Raw genomic sequence first — 16,748 nt, forward strand, 5'->3', positions numbered from 1 at the left:
AGAAGCACCAGAAAGATAGTAGTAGGGGTGAAATCACATTTAGAATCAAAGTCCATACCTGGCAGAGATGCTCAGAGGGCTCAAACAAAGCTTTGTGCAAACCAGAAGACCCACAGAGACTGAGCCAGACCTGCCTTTGAGTGTGAGTGTCTCCTGCAGAGGTATGGGTCAGCAGTGGCTTGCCGCAGGGGCAGGGGCTCTGGGTGCAGCAGACCTCTGGGTGTGGCATAAGCCCTCTTGGAGGAGATCACCGTTAACCCCACCATAGAGCCACCGAGCAGACAACCCACAAACTACAGGACAGTTATACCAAAAAAATGCTCGCACTGTTAAATTCTAGAATGAACAACAGATTTCCCAATCTGGGAATCTAGCAAAGGGACTGAGAATCCCCAGGGAATTTGACTTTGGAGGCCAGTGGGATTTGATTGCAGAACTTACACAGGACTGGGGAAACACTCTTGGAGGGCACAAACAAAACCTTGTGTGCACCAGGACCCAGGAGAAAGGAGCAGTGACCCCACAAGAGCCTGAGCCAGACTTGCCTGTGAGTATCCAGGGTGTTTACTATGACCAGTGCATTCTCTTGGCAAAACTCTGTTAGCCTTTGCTCTGCTTCAGAAAAGTACCATAGACATCACAATTATAAGTCATATTCTGTTTGTGTTCACTAAGGTTGATGACTGTTTAAAGAAGAACCATTTTTAAAGTGAAGAAAATTGTAAAGACATTGAACACACAGGAGGTGCAATTATAAATGCTAACTTTATTTAGCCTGTGTCATTCCATTTGAGTTTTCTTAAAGTGAAATTGAGTTCATCTTAAGACTCAACTGAGCCAGTCTTAAGTCTTGAATATAAGCTCCAGTTCTTGGTTTTAGGATCTGAAAGTGATAGGTTGTGGTGGTGTTGGGTAGAGGAAGAGGATGGCAAAGAAAATTCTTCAGGAAACAGGAAGCCTTAATTTTCAATAAGTGAGGTAATTGGTTTCCATGGAAGCTGGTTTGGGTGGTGAATCTCACTGGGTGTGTGCTTGTGTGGCTCCATGCACAGATATTTAGAAAAGGATATAAGTAAGAGTGAGATAGTGTTAACACAAGTTGGAAAAATCAGTACAGGTCTGGTAGAACAAAAGAGATTTCTTAGGGTCACTGGTGTTGATTTTATGCCATGAGTACTACTCTGAGGCTCATATGCCTCATGCAGCATGGCTAATGAGGGGCAAGTATGTATATGCTTGTGAATATAACATTCACAGTTGCAAGTGACACCAAGCTAAACTGAATTTAAAAGTAGAAACACCCTCTTCCAACAAGACAAGACAAGACTCTACACATGGACATCACCAGATGCTCGACACTGAAATCAGATTGATTATATTCTTTGCAGCCAAAGATGGAGAAACTCTATAAAGTCAGCAAAAACAAGACCAGGAGCTGACTGTGGCTCATATCATGAACTCCTTATTGCCAAAATAAGACTTAAATTGAAGAAAGTGGAGAAAACCACTAGACCATTCAGGTATGACCTAAATCAAATCCCTTATGATTATACAGTGGAAGTGAGAAATAGATTTAAGGGACTAGATCTGATAGACATAGTGCCTGATGAACTATGGATGGAGGTTCGTGACATTGTATAGGAGACAGGAATTAAGACATTCCCCAGAAAAAGAAATGCAAAAAAGCAAAATGGCTGTCTGAGGAGGCCTTACAAATAGGTGTGAAAAGAAGGGGAATGAAAAGCAAGGGAGAAAAGGAAAGATATACCCATTTGAATGCAGAGTTCCAAAGTATAGCAAGGAGAGATAAGAAAGCCTTCCTCAGTGATCAGTGCAAAGAAATAGAGAACAATAGAATGGGAAAGGCTAGAGATCTCTTCAAGAAAAGTAAAGATACCAAGGGAACATTTCATGCAAATATAGGTAAAATAAAGGACAGAAATGGTAGGGACCTAACAGAAGCAGAAGATATGAAGAAGAGGTGGCAAGAATACACAGAAGAACTATACAAAAAAGATCTTCATGACCCAGATAATTATGGTGTGATCACTCACCTAAAGCCAGACATCCTGGAATGTGAAGTCAAGTGGGCCTTAGGAAGCACCACTATGAACAAAGCTAGTGGAAGTAGTGGAATTCCAGCTGAGCTATTTCAAATCCTACAAGATGATGCTATAAAAGTGCTACACTCAATATGCCAGCAAATTTGGAAAACTCAGCAGTGGCCACAGGACTGGAAAAGGTCAATTTTCATTCCAGTCCCAAAGAAAGGCAATGCCAAAGAATGCTCAAACTACCGCACAATTACACTCATCTCACATGCTAGTAAGGTAATACTTAAAATTCTCTAAGCCAGGCTTCAGCAATACGTGAACTCTGAACTTCCAGATGTTCAAGCTGGTTTTAGAGAAGGCAGAGGAACCAGAGATCAAATTGCCAACATCTGCTGGATCATTGAAAAAGTAAGAGAATTCCAGAAAAATATCTATTTCTGCTTTATTGACTATGGCAAAGCCTTTGACTGTGTGGATCACAATAAACTGTGGAAAGTTCTGAAAGAGATGGGAATACCAGCCCACCTGACCTGCCTCTTGAGAAACCTGTATGCAGATAAGGAAGCAACAGTTAGAACAGGAGATGGAACAACAGACTGGTTCCAAATAGGAAAAGGAGTACATCAAGGCTGTATATTATCACCCTGCTTATTTAACTTCTATGCATGAGAATCGTTGGGCTGGATGAAGCACAGACTGGAATCAAGATTGTTGGGAGAAATATCAATAACCTCAGATATGCAGATGATACCACCCTTATGGCAGAAAGTGAAGAGGAACTAAAAAGCCTCTTGATGAAAGTGAAAGAGAAGAGTGAAAAAGTTGGCTTAAAGCTCAACATTCAGAAAACTAAGATCATGGCATCTGGTCCCATCACTTCATGGCAAACAGATGGGGAAACATTGGAAACAGTGGCTGACTTTATTTTTCTGGGCTCCAAAATCACTGCAGATGGTAACTGCAGCCATGAAATTAAAAGATGCTTACTCCTTGGAAGGAAAGTTATGACCAACCTAGACAGCATATTAAAAACCAGAGACATTACTTTGTCCACAAAGGTCCATCTAGTCAAAGCTATGGTTTTTCCAGTAGTCATGTATGGATGTGAGAGCTGGACTATAAAGAAAGCTGAGCACCAAAGAATTGATGCTTTTGAACTGTGGTGTTGGAGAAGACTCTTGAGAGTCCCTTGGACTGCAAGGAGATCCAACCAGTCCATCCTAAAGGAGATCAGTCTTGAGTGTTCACTTGAAGGACTAAATTTGAAGCTGAAACTCCAATACTTTCACCACCTGATGCAAAGAGCTGACTCATTTGAAAAGACCCTGATACTGGGAACGTTTGACGGCAGGAGGAGAAGGGGATGACAGAGGATGAGATGGTTGGATGGCATCACCGACTCGATGGACATGGGTTTGGGTGAACTCCGGGAGTTGGTGATGGACAGGGAGGCCTGGCGTGCTGCGTCCTGTGGTTCATGGGATTGCAAAGAGTTGGACACAACTCAGCAACTGAACTGAAGTGACTGAACTGAACTGAAAAGTGAAATAGAAGGATATATTTTCTAATTCTTATTTCAAGTCAGAATTAGGAAAACAAAAATCTAGAGTTGACCTATTGCTGTATTGCCTTTCAAATACCTTGGCTGAAGCTTTGGGCTTTTGTCCTGAATTAATTTGAAAATTCGATTTAAAATATTGTGCTTCTCCACCTCTTCCTCACCCCTTTGTAAGCTGTCAAAAAGAAAAAAAAAAAAACAAATATCATATTAGATGTTTATGCTCCTGCGGTTGGAAGAATCAGGGGAGGACTTAATGTATCCATGTGCTTTTCTGTGCTTAGTCACTTAGTAGTGTCCAGCTCTTTGTGATCCTATGGATTGTAACCCTCCGGGCTTCTCTGTCCGGTTATTAAAATGACCTTAACAAATGGCATAATAGAAAAAGCACTTCAGACATCACCTTTCATCTATTTAGCCAGTTCCAAAACCAAATTATTTTAATCACACTCTGGATTTTCTCTCCATTATTTTTGTTAGTCTTATGATCTGTTGTTATCTTGGTACTATGGCAAGAACAGGGAAGAGAACAAACAGAAAATACACCAAAGGGGATTCGATTCTGAGATACATCTTTAAGTGGTCATTCTCAGCTTAATGTCAGACAACCAGATATATCTTTTGTTAACTCAATTTCAGCAAAAGCTTTTTAAAAAAAAAAAAACAAACGATTATCGATTTATTAAAAAGGTTGATTTAGGCATCGGCAATGGTGACTTCCACCTCGACTCCTGGCTCAGTACTGATGGAACTGATCTGCTTGCCAATTTCAGAAGGGCTGCGCAGGTCAATGAGTCGCTTGTGGATCCTCATTTGGAATCGATCCCAAGTCTTAGAACCTTCACCACAAGGAGTTTTCCTTGTAGTTATTCTCAGAGTCTTGGTAGGCATGTGAACTGGTCCTTTCACTTTGAGATTCTTTTCCTTCGACTCTGATCAGATCAGCAACACCTTCTCCAGAGACTTCACGTTGTGACTGGAGAGGGTGATCCTAATCCAATGAATGGCCACCTCTGGCTCCAGAGGAGTGTTGCCGGTATCTTTAAAGGCCATGGCTGGGGTGTGGCTTCCTGACCAACTTGTTCCTCGAGAGAGAACAGCAGTGAGTCAGGAGCAGGAGCAGACAGTACGGAGCTCCACTGCAGCGGTGTTGTGTCTTCCTCAAAGAGCTCAGTGAAAGGTTTTGTTTGAGAGATTTTCCTAGAGAATTTAAGCATGTAACTGCTAGAGTACTTGATGTATAATCAGATAAAATAAATATGTAAAGGAATTAAAAAGAAAGAAGAATAGATATCAGATCTATTTTTTTAAAGCTGGTTAACCCTCTCTTGAAAAAGCTAATTCATGGCTTCTCCTTTGATAAATGCATTAAAATTTGGCTACAGACTTAAAATGCAAATTAATGAAAAATGAATTTTATTCCTGGTAATGCAAATATGCTTGATGAACTAGTCTCTTTGTGACAACCTTTAAATAAAGCCTATTGTAAGAACTTTTCGATATTTTTCCTAACCATTTACTCATTGCTTATATGTACCTACTTTCATCAGATTTGGGATGAGGTGTCATCAGATCAGATCAGATCAGTCGCTCAGTCGTGTCCGACTCTTTTCGACCCCATGGATCGCTGCACACCAGGCCTCCCTGTCCATCACCAACTCCCGGAGTTCACTCAGACTCTCGTCCATCCAGTCAGTCATGCCATCCAGCCATCTCATCCTCTGTCGTCCCCTTCTCCTCCTGCCCCCAATCCCTCCCAGCATCAGAGTCTTTTCCAATGAGTCAACTCTTCGCATGAGGTGGCCAAAGTACTGGAGTTTCAGCTTCAGCATCATTCCTTCCAAAGAAATCCCAGGGCTGATCTCCTTCAGAATGGACTGCTTGGATCTCCTTGCAGTCCAAGGGACTCTCAAGAGTCTTCTCCAACACCACAGTTCAAAAGCATCAATTCTTTGGCGCTCAGCCTTCTTCACAGTCCAACTCTCACATCCATACATGACCACTTGAAAAACCATAGCCTTGACTAGACGAACCTTTGTTGGCAAAGTAATGTCTCTGCTTTTGAATATGCTATCTAGGTTGGTCATAACTTTCCTTCCAAGGAGTAAGTGTCTTTTAATTTAATGGCTACAATCACCATCTGCAGTGATTTTGGAGCCCAGAAAAATGAAGTCTGACACTGTTTCCACTGTTTCCCCATCTATTTGCCATGAAGTGATGGGACCAGATGCCATGATCTTCGTTTTCTGAATGTTGAGCTTTAAGCCAACTTTTTCACTCTCCCTTTCACTTTCATCAAGAGGCTTTTTAGTTCCTCTTCACTTTCTGCCATAAGGGTGGTATCATCTGCATATCTGAGGTTATTGATATTTCTCCTGGCAATCTTGATTCATACTAATATTAATAGATATAGCTTAAAAATTAGTGTAAGAGGGGTAACTGACATCTACAATATCTACAATATCAGTATATATGATATTGTATATATGAGTGAAAACACTTAATTTTATTCTTTTGTAGTCATTCTGTATATACTTTTTTTCCATTCGGAAGTAATGTCCAACTCAAAATACTGTGTTATTCATGATCATGAGAAATCAATCTGGCTATTGCAAGGGATAATCCTTGTTTTGGGTCAGAAGAGTGACAATATCTTCACAGTTTGCTGAGAACAGTCCTGGTTCATATCTCTTGTCCTAACGTATTTAACTGACTACATTAGAAAAGACCCTGATGCCAGTGAAGACTGAAGGCAGAAGGGGACAACAGAGGATGAGATGGTTGGATGGCATCACCGACTTGATGGACATGAGTTTGAGCAAGCTCTGGGAATTGGTGGTATACAGGGAAGCCTGGTATATTGCAGTCCATGGGGTTGCAAAGAGTCCAACACGACTGAGCAACTGAACTGAACTAAACATAATTAATAGTGTCCCACTTGACTCTCAGAAGTGCCCCACTTTGATCAATTACTTGGTTACCCTAATTATACACTAATCCCAATGCATTAAGGCATTGATTAAGCACCTTGCTGTTCATGCTGTTTCATGATACATTAATTATACTAAGAAATGGCAGAGATAGAACCTCTGCCCTCTGGGAACTTGATGTCTAAGAAACATAGTACTACTGTGAGCACACATATAAGAGATCAAGTGCATCAACAAACAGCAACTCAAAGACGCTAAATGTGTGCATGCCATCTTCTGCAGAAACATTTTTGGCCAGGAGAAAGAGGAGGGCCCTGAGTGAGAGAATGTAAGGGTTCCATATAGGAATAATGTGGTGAAGATAGGCTCTCAGGCTTTTCCTAGTTTATCTCGAATGACCATTTGAAAAAGGCTATTTCATTTATTTTTTTTTTTTTTGGCAAATCATACTATGGGTTGCCTTCCATGAGTAAAAAAGGAAGCTAGTTTGATCTCCAGTAGAATTTCTTTGTCCCCCCACTGTACTCCTGGAAACTGCCCACAAATCAGGAGTGAGCTTGGCTATGTGAAGAATAGACTCAACAACCATTTGTCCAAATTGTTTTTTAGTACTCTCTCACAGAGCATCTGAGGTAAAAACACATTGAGTCTAGAATGATTAACTTTATCCCAAAGGACTACACTAGCAACATGATATTGCTTTGAATACATTTATTTTTTTAAAAGATCTTTAGTTAGCTTGATACCTTCTGACATTGACTAAGAAGTTAAACTAGCTATGTATTCTTTAGAACAAGACAGCTGTATGAACCAGTGAATTATACAGTGATTTGGAAAACAGGCTAAGAGTATACTCTTGTGAATTTCTACACACTATTCACCTGCCCCTTGCTCTAGAGTTATGACAAGAAAGAAGTGGTAACTCTATTTCCCTAACTGGAGAGGGAGAGAGAATTTCTGGGAACAGTGGCCCATGAGGTTTTGAATGTATGCACACAAGAAATATGTATCATTAAAATTAGATTTTGAAAGCATTCCTCAAAGTCTATGAGAAAGTCTTGAACCTGAACCTTAACATGGAAAATTATCAATAGCCTCTGGTCTTCATAGGATCCAGACATATTTGAAGCTGCTTGGAGGTATTTTATGCTTCTGTTTCTTTTGCTGTTGAACATTTCATGCAAAGATGGGCTTGATAAAGGACAGAAATGGTATGGACCTAACAGAAGCAGAAGATATTAAGAAGAGGTGGCAAGAATACACAGAAGAACTGTACAAAAAAGAGCTTCACGACCCAGATAATCATGATGGTGTGATCACTGACCTAGAGCCAGACATCCTGGAATGTGAATTCAAGTGGGCCTTAGTTGAGCATCACTACGAACACAGCTAGTGGAGGTGATGGAATTCCAGTTGAGCTATTTCAAATCCTGAAAGATGATGCTGTGAAAGTGCTGCACTCAATACGCCAACAAATTTGGAAAACTTAGCCGCGGCCACAGGACTGGCAAATGTCAGTTTTCATTCCAATCCCAAAGAAAGGCAATCACACAGAATGCTCAGACTACCGCACAATTGAACGCATCTCACACACTACTAAAGTAATACTCAAAATTCTACAAGCCAGGCTTCAGAAATACGCAAACCATGAAATTCCAGATATTCAAGCCAGTTTTAGAAAAGGCAGAGGAACCAGAGATCAAATTGCCAACATCTGCTGGATCATGGAAAAAGCAAGAGAGTTCCAGAAAAACATCTATTTCTGCTTTATTGACTATGCCAAATCCTTTGCCTATGTGGATCACAATAAACTGTGGAAAATTCTGAAAGAGATGGGAATACCAAACCACCTGACCTGCCTCTTGAGAAACCTATACGCAGGTCAGGAAGCAACAGTTAGAACTGGACATGAAACAACAGACTGGTTCCAAATAGGAAAAGGAGTTCGTCAAGGCTGTATATTGTCACCCTGCTTATTTAACTTATATGCAGAGTACATCATGAGAAACGCTGGACTGGAAGAAGCACAAGCTGGAATCAAGATTGTCGGGAGAAATCTCAATAACCTCAGATATGCAGATGACACTACCCTTATGGCAGAAAATGAAGAGGAACTCAAAAGCCTCTTGATGAAAGTGAAAGATGGGAGGGAAGAAAGTTGGCTTAAAGCTCAACATTCAGAAAACTAAGATCATGGCATCTGGTCCCATCACTTCATGGCAAATAGATGGGGAAACAGTGTCAGACTTTATTTTGGGGGCTCCAAAGTCACTGCAGATGATGATTGCAGCCATGAAATTAAAAGGCGCTTACTCCTTGGAAGGAAAGTTATGACCAACCTAGACAGCATATTCGGAGAAGGCAATGGCAAGCCACTCCATTACTCTTGCCTAGAAAATCCCATGGACGGAGGAGCCTGGTAGGCTGCAGTCCATGGGGTCGCGAAGAGTTGGACACGACTGAGCGACTTCACTTTCACTTTTCACTTTCACACATTGGAGAAGGAAATGGCAACCCACTCCAGTGTTCTTGCCTGGAGAATCCCAGGGACAGGGAAGCCTGGTGGGCTGCCGTCTATGGGGTTGCATAGAGTCAGACATGACTGAAGCGACTTAGCAGCAGCAGCAGACAGCATATTAAAAAGCACAGACATTACTTTGTCCACAAAGGTCTGTCTAGTAAAGGCTATGGTTTTTCCAGTAGTCATGTATGGATGTGAGAGTTGGACTGTGAAGAAAGGTGAGCACCAAAAAATTGATGCTTTTGAACTGTGGTGTTGGAGAAGATTCTTGAGAGTCCCTTGGACTTCAAGGAGATCCAGCCAGTCCGTCCTAAAGGAGGTCAGTCCTGGGTGTTCATTGGAAGGACTGATACTGAAGCTGAAACTCCAATACTTTGGCCACCTCATGTGAAGAGTTGACTCATTGCAAAAGACCCTGATTCTGAGAGGGACTGGGGACAGCAGGAGAAGGGGACGACAGAGGATGCTATGACTGGATGGCAACACCGACTCGATGGACATGAGTTTGAGTAAACTCCGGGAGTTGGTGACGGACAGGGAAGCCTAGCGTGCTGCGATTCATGGGGTCTCAAAGAGTCAGACACGACTGAGCAACTTCACTGAAATCAGATTATTTATCTGTGATGTGATGTTGCATATATAGGACTTGGATATTGTAAAACCTAATTTATTGAAAGTTACCAGGTTCTAGAGTGTTTGGGCTATACTGAATTTTTCAAGGTAAATGAAAGTTTTGGATTAAACCCAATTAGGTATAATTGCAGTTCCCTCTAAACACCATAGTTGGTTATACTTCTTAGATTTTATTTCCTCTACTTTGAATTTCTTTTTGGCTACCTGGAAAACCCTTCTTTGCCTTTCAAGTCTTAACTCAATGGTCTCTTCATCTTTGAAGACAATACTGACTTCCTCCCAATTCTCCTCACCTCCATCTTCTAAGTAGATGTGATCTCTCTTTCCTTTACCTGGATAGCTGTCTACCCTACTAGAAGGTAAGCTCCTTGAAGGCTGAGACCTAGCAGTGACTGGCATATAGTAGAGAATCAGTAAATGGGTGGGTTTATGAATGAAATGATAAAAGAGTCTCAAAAGACTTAATGATATGTTCTTGTGGAGGCCACTTTACCTCTTAAGGATATGAGCATTCCTGTAAAATTTAAGTTTGCTCCAAAAACTAGTTGACCTGTCCAAAATCAGCCTGTATTGCTACCTGCATGTCTAGGTAGAAAAGTCTGCACTGCGCTTAACTCTTAACAAGCAAGGCATGAAGCCAGCTCTCTTTACTCCCTACTGATTTTGCATAATGACACTATATAACGACATTTTAAAATTGGCTTTCGCCCCACTCCCCACTCATGAAGGTTATTAATGGTCAGACATCTTCAAGCCTTTTCTAGAATTCTTTGTCTTAATCTCTGAGCTGAACATTTTCTTTTGTTCTTTTTTTTATTATTTCCCCCTGCAGGCACTCCATTGATGATAATGTGGGAAATATATTTAAGAAAATGATACTCTCCTATTAGCACTGTAGTCAAAGAATTATTATGCTTCTTTTCCTGCTATTGATTTCTTTTTCGGTAGATATTTTTGTGTGATGTAAGATTAATAATCAGAATATACTTGTTTATTATCATGTTTTTGTGTTTTTTCCCCTCCAGCAGAAATATTAGCATAAATGCTAAGCAATCTGAATTAAATAGCTTAAGTAGTAATATTGCTATTCCGATTGCTTGTCATTACACAGGAGGTTATAGTTATAGCTAACTATTCAGCACTACCTGAGTCATACACTTTACATTTGCAATCAGCCTATTATAGATGAACTGTGAAAATTGGAGAGGGCTTTTTATGATAATTGGAAGATGTTTTCCTTGAAGTAAAGTAAGACCCTTGAGAGAGCTTGAATTACTTGTCTGTAATTTTGTTATAAGCTTTAATGCTATTTATTTAACTTGAAGTTTATTGCTCCTGAATATATTTTCCTGTGTCTTTCTATTGAGTGACATACGTGCTATAGTGTCAATAATATTTCTACTTTGAATATTATTACACATTTTATTTTGATTGTTCTCAGCTTCAGAAAATTATCTTCCCTTACGGAATGATCCATAGAAAAAGGAAATTACCCCTGGATTTTAAATTAAGAGTATGAATGGAAACACAAAAGGCAGTCTCTCTGATTCCACCTGGTTCTTTCTGTCTTCTGAGGAAAACTGACCCAACATTTCAGGTATTCACTGTGAATCTGTAGGTGATGTGTCCAGAATATTATGCCATGTGATTATGTGTTCTTGTGCCTTCCTTCTTACCTTTACAGCCTTTTGCTGGTTTGGCTGGTCTCCTCATTGCTCACTGAATGTGTGAGTGCTAAGTCACTTTAGTCATGTTCAACTCTTTGCAACCCTATGGACTATAGTCCGCCAGGCTCCTCTGCCAATGGAGATTCTCCAGGTGAGAATACTGCAGTGGGTTGCTAGTATCTCAGGGATCTTCCCCATACAGGGATCAAGCCCATGTCTCCTGTGGCTTCTGAATTGCAGGCAGATTCTTTACCACTGAGCCACCAGGGAGGCCCTGCTCACTGAATACCTCATGCGTATTCATTCTTTTATGTCCTTGTGCAGACCATTTCTCTGCCTAGAATGTTCTTTCTCCTCACAACGTATCCAGATTCCTATAGTCACACAGTTATTAGGTGACAGAACTGGAGCCAGAACCTATTTTTGTTTTCTTCCAATTTAATTCCATAAATATAAATTGAGCATCTAAATGCAATGGACTATGCCAAACCTTACTTTGTCTGTTTGGTTTCATTTCTTCCTAGAAGGAAATGTAGGCCAGAAATGGAGGCTTCTCAGTTATATACCTTGACTTCTGTTGCAAGGATATTTATATAAACACTGCTCATAGATCTAAGCATCATATTAAATTTTCAGCAACCAAAATGTAACAAATGATATTATTTATTTTATATCAAGATAAATATGCCCTTTGCCTAGAAGCAGGCTTAGTAATTTAAGCACTCTGCTTTTAGAGAACCAGGTGTCAAAAATTTAAGCTTACCAAAGAGATAAATAAAGAGAAGATTGTTCCCATTACAGAGATTCTTCAACTTACAAATGGATTCACTGCAGGGTTCCTTTAAAGAAGTTCTCCCTTCATACTTTTAAATATATGTTTCTTGATCATTGACTACTTAACAGAAAAAAAAAAAAAACTGAGGAGCAGAAAGACAAATGTCTGGAGTGTTAGGAATTGCTGCTAGGTGATGATCATTGAACTGAGGATAAAACACTGAGATATTATAATGTAAGTGGGTGGGAAACATAGAGTTTGATTTGTATAAATTTGAATTCAGACAGTAATTTTCAAAAATGCATATCCAGCATAGAGAAGCACACTGGGCTTATATAATAAAAAATTGTAGAGCAGAGGTTCTTAGTTTATATAGACTCTTGAGGGGAAGATGTTCTATGAATGAGTGTGATAGACTGCTGGGCATACACACCGAGGAAACCAGAATTGAAAGAGACTCGTGTATCCCAATGTTCATCGCAGCACTGTTTATAATAGCCAGGACATGGAAGCAACCTAGATGTCCATCGGCAGATGAATGGATAAGAAAGCTGTGGTACATATACACAATGGAGTATTACTCAGCCATTAAAAAGAATACATTTGAATCAATTCTAATGAGGTGGATGAAACTGGAGCCTGTTATACAGAGTGAAGTAAGCCAGAAAGAAAAACACCAATACAGTATACTAATGCATATATATGGAATTTAGAAAGATGGTAACGACAACCCTGTATGCGAGACAGCAAAAGAGACACTGATGTATAGAACAGTCTTTTGGACTCCGTGGGAGAGGGAGGAGGGGATGATTTTGGAGAATGGCATTAAAACATGTATAATATCATATAAGAAATGAATTGCCAGTCCAGGTTTGATGCAGGATACAGGAAGCTTGGGGCTGGTGCACTGGGATGACCCAGAGGGATGGTATGGGGAGAAAGGTGGGAGGGGTGTTCAGGATGGGGAACATGTGTACACCCGTGGTGGATGCATGTTGATGTATGGCAAACCCAATACAAAATTGTAAAGTAAAAAAAATAATAATTAAAAAAATATATAACCATAAAAAAAATAAAAACCTTAAAAAAAAGAAAAAAAAATATTTCTGCAACTTTACTGCATTAAAACCACTACAAAACTCACTGACTTAAAAACAGTAATCATTTATTCTCTTTTTTACATTTGTAAGTCAACTGGTCAACTGGAGATTGGCTGATCTAGGCTGGGCTCATCTGGGCTTAGCTCCAAGCTGCAGGTTGAGCTTAGGTTTACTAGATATATTTCGAATCCATCTTGGACCAAAAGGCCACCTGGGGCATCTTCTTCTCATGGTAATGGAAGGAATGCCAGAGGGATAAGCAGAAGTATGCAGTGGCTATTAAAGACCATATTTGAAAATTGTGTTATGGCCCTTATATTGGACAAAGCAAATCACATGGCCAAGGCCAACAAAAATGGGCAAGGAAATATTCTCTGCTTTGAGTCAGAGGAGCTACAAAGTCCTATGGCAAAGAACACCAATGTAGGGAAATAAGAAGGATTTTCAGCAATGATGTAGTCTATAACATGGGACTTCAGGGAGACCCAAAAGGCCCTGACCTTGTTTTTTAAAATGTTGTATTATATAGAGCTATTTTTCTAGGGAGCAAGTTCTTATTATTCATCAGATTCTCAAGAAGGGACACTGGAATTCCATCCATTTCCATTTGAGAACCACTTACTCTAGGGTCCTTTGTTATTCATTTGTTTCATTGTGTTAACATGCCCCAATTAATGACCCAGGGTTTTTCTGTGTATATTCTAATTTTCAGGTAATAGGAGAGTCAGTTCCTTTCCATCTGGTTATGTATTTTAAGAGCCCACTTGTTTGCCTGGGCTCTATTCAGAACCCAGCAACCCTTCTTTGCCCATGTTGCCATGCCCTTAGTTGCCATGTTGTCCCAAATGTTCAGGCTGGTTTTAGAGAAGGCAGAGGAACCAGAGATCAAATTGCCAACATCTGCTGGATAATTGAAAAAGCAAGAGAGTTCCAGAAAAACATCTACTTCTGCTTTATTGACTATGCCAAAGCCTTTGACTGTGTGAATCACAATAAACTGTGGAAAATTCTGAAAGAGATGGAAATACCAGACCACTTGACCTGCCTCTTGAGAAACCTGTATGCAGACCAGGAAGCAATAGTTAGAACTGGACATGGAACAACAGACTGGTTCCAAAAAGGAAAAGGAGTATGTCAAGGCTGTATATTATCACCCTGCTTATTTAACTTATATGCAGAGTACATCATGAGAAATGCTGGGCTGGATGAAGCACAAGCTGAAATCAAGATTGCTGGGAGAAATATCAATAACCTTAGATATGTGGATGACACCACCCTCATGGCAGAAAGCAAAGAAGAACTAAAGTGCCTCTTGATGAAAATGAAAGAGGAGAGTGAAAAAGTTGGCTTAAAGCTCAACACTCAGAAAACTAAGATCATGGCATCTGGTCCCATCACTTCATGGCAAATAGATTGGGAAACAGTGTCAGATTTTATTTTTTGGGGCTCCAAATCACTGCAGATGGTGATTGCAGCCATGAAATTAAAAGACGCTTACTCTTTGGGACAAAAGTTATGACCAACCTAGACAGCATATTAAAAAGCAGAGACATTACTTTGCCAACAAAAGTCCATCTAGTCAAGGCTATGGTTTTTCTGATAATCATGAATGGATGTGAGAATTGGACTATAAAAAAGCTGAGCGCCAAAGAATTGATGCTTTTGAAGATGCTTTTGTTGGAGAAGACTCTTGAGAATCCCTTGGACTGCAAGGAGATCCAACCAGTCCATCCTAAAGGAAATCAGCCATGAATATTCATCAGAAGGACTGATGTTGTAAATGAAACTCCAATACTTATGGCCATCTGATGCGAAGAACTGACTCATTTGAAGACCCTGTTGCTGGGAAAGATTGAAGTTGGGAGGAGAAGGGGACAACAGAGGATGAGATGGTTGGATGGCATCACCAACTCAAAGGACATGAGTTTGAGTAAACTCTCGGAGTTTGTGATGGGCAGGGAGGTCTGGCATGTTGCAGTACGTGGGGTCGCAAAGAGTTGGACACAGCTGAGCAACTGAACTGAAACGTTACTGAATTCCTTATGGAAATTTCATAGCTAGACTGGGGACATTGAAACAAGAAATACCTAGTTTCAAATTCTAGACTTACCATTAACTACACATGTGATCTTATAACCATGTAGAAAGGGTTAATTTTAAATTTACACTAGTTCTACTTCTGTGACTTTATCCCTTTTTGGTTATTATAAACATACATAATGGCCTACTTTAGGGAGATAATCTGAGCCTCCCACCTGTAAAGGACTATAAGGAAATGAAAATAACACATTCCCCTGCCTGAGGCTTGCTATTCTAGGGGACATGTTCAAGGATTGAATAGTGTTTTTACTTTGTTTCCTCACCTCCCCACCTCTCTTATCCATAAAAGAACCTAGCAGCTAGGCCTCCACAAGATGGTTATTTTGAGACAGTAGCCTGCCGCCATATTCTCAGTCAGCTGGCTCTCGGATTAAAGTTCCTTCCTTGTCTCAACACCTGGTCTCTCACGCTCATTGGCCTGTCGTGCAGTGAGCAGAATGAGCTTGGACTTGGTAACAATCTCAGGCAAGGAAATTAAATCCTTTGCATCTTAGTTTCCTTACCTGTAACCTAGGACTAACCATTCCCATGCTACAAGATCATTGTGAGGATTAAATACCACCAAGTGTGTATAGTACATGTCACATGTTGGCACCCAACAAGTGCTAGTCCTTCTTATTCCCATGATTGCTTATGTTGTATTGATACTTTTATCTTTGCTCTGTAATATAAATAGCATCTCCCTGTCCTGTGAGATATTAATGAAGAAATTTCTGAATCCTATTCCTTCTTATTCTTTGACTCTTGAGAACAATAATCAACTGTTCACTTCTATCATCTGATTCTAGACCCAGGATCAAACTGCATTTATATTTGCCATTTCCATGAATTTTTCTTCAGCCTTTCTCTCCTGGTAAGAACATTATGGAAGTGAAGTAGTGACTTGTTTTCCAGGAGGGAACTGCCAAGGCCAAAAAGAAATTGAAGTTTGTCTTCATAGCCACTTTGGCCCTTGACATAACAGAGATGGGAGAGGTGAAAAATAATTCTTTGTAAATAAAGTACTTTTTGACACAGTAGATTAAGCAATAATGGAAAAATTCTAAGATGTTGTTTTTCACAAATTACCACTGTTAACCTCTAAATTACATCAGCCAAGACAAATTTTTTGTTCTCTGAACTCTGACACAGATTGGGTGAGCCCTCATAGGGAGTAAGAAAAGCATTTCTCTAAGTTAGTAAGAATTAGTCTATTTTGAATCCTATTTCAGCCAGTGAAGATTCTGTTAGCTTTGAAAATTCTATCTGGATATAAAATGCAGTACTCCAATATCTTAAGAATTTAATTATCTTTTAAAAGTTCTCTCAGCTTAAAGTTAACACTAAATGACATTCAAGTTAGCACTAAATGACATTGCATTTCCAGAATGGCAGCTCTGTAATTAATTAATGATAACTTTTATGATATGT

The 16,748-nt window shown here is 39.9% G+C and overlaps 1 protein-coding gene and 1 pseudogene across 19 annotated transcripts in view; one reads left to right on the forward strand and one right to left on the reverse strand.

Annotated features, from left to right (window-relative positions):
• IL1RAPL2 (interleukin 1 receptor accessory protein like 2) overlaps positions 1 to 16,748 on the forward strand; it is a 1,479,983-nt gene that overhangs the window by 622,039 nt on the left and 841,196 nt on the right. The gene's annotated exons all lie outside the window — the stretch shown is intronic.
• On the reverse strand, positions 4,268 to 4,742 carry LOC133242995 (small ribosomal subunit protein uS10-like; annotated as a pseudogene).

The sequence above is a fragment of the Bos javanicus genome, chromosome X (genome assembly GCF_032452875.1).
Source record: "Bos javanicus breed banteng chromosome X, ARS-OSU_banteng_1.0, whole genome shotgun sequence".
Classification (NCBI taxonomy): Eukaryota; Metazoa; Chordata; class Mammalia; order Artiodactyla; family Bovidae; genus Bos; species Bos javanicus.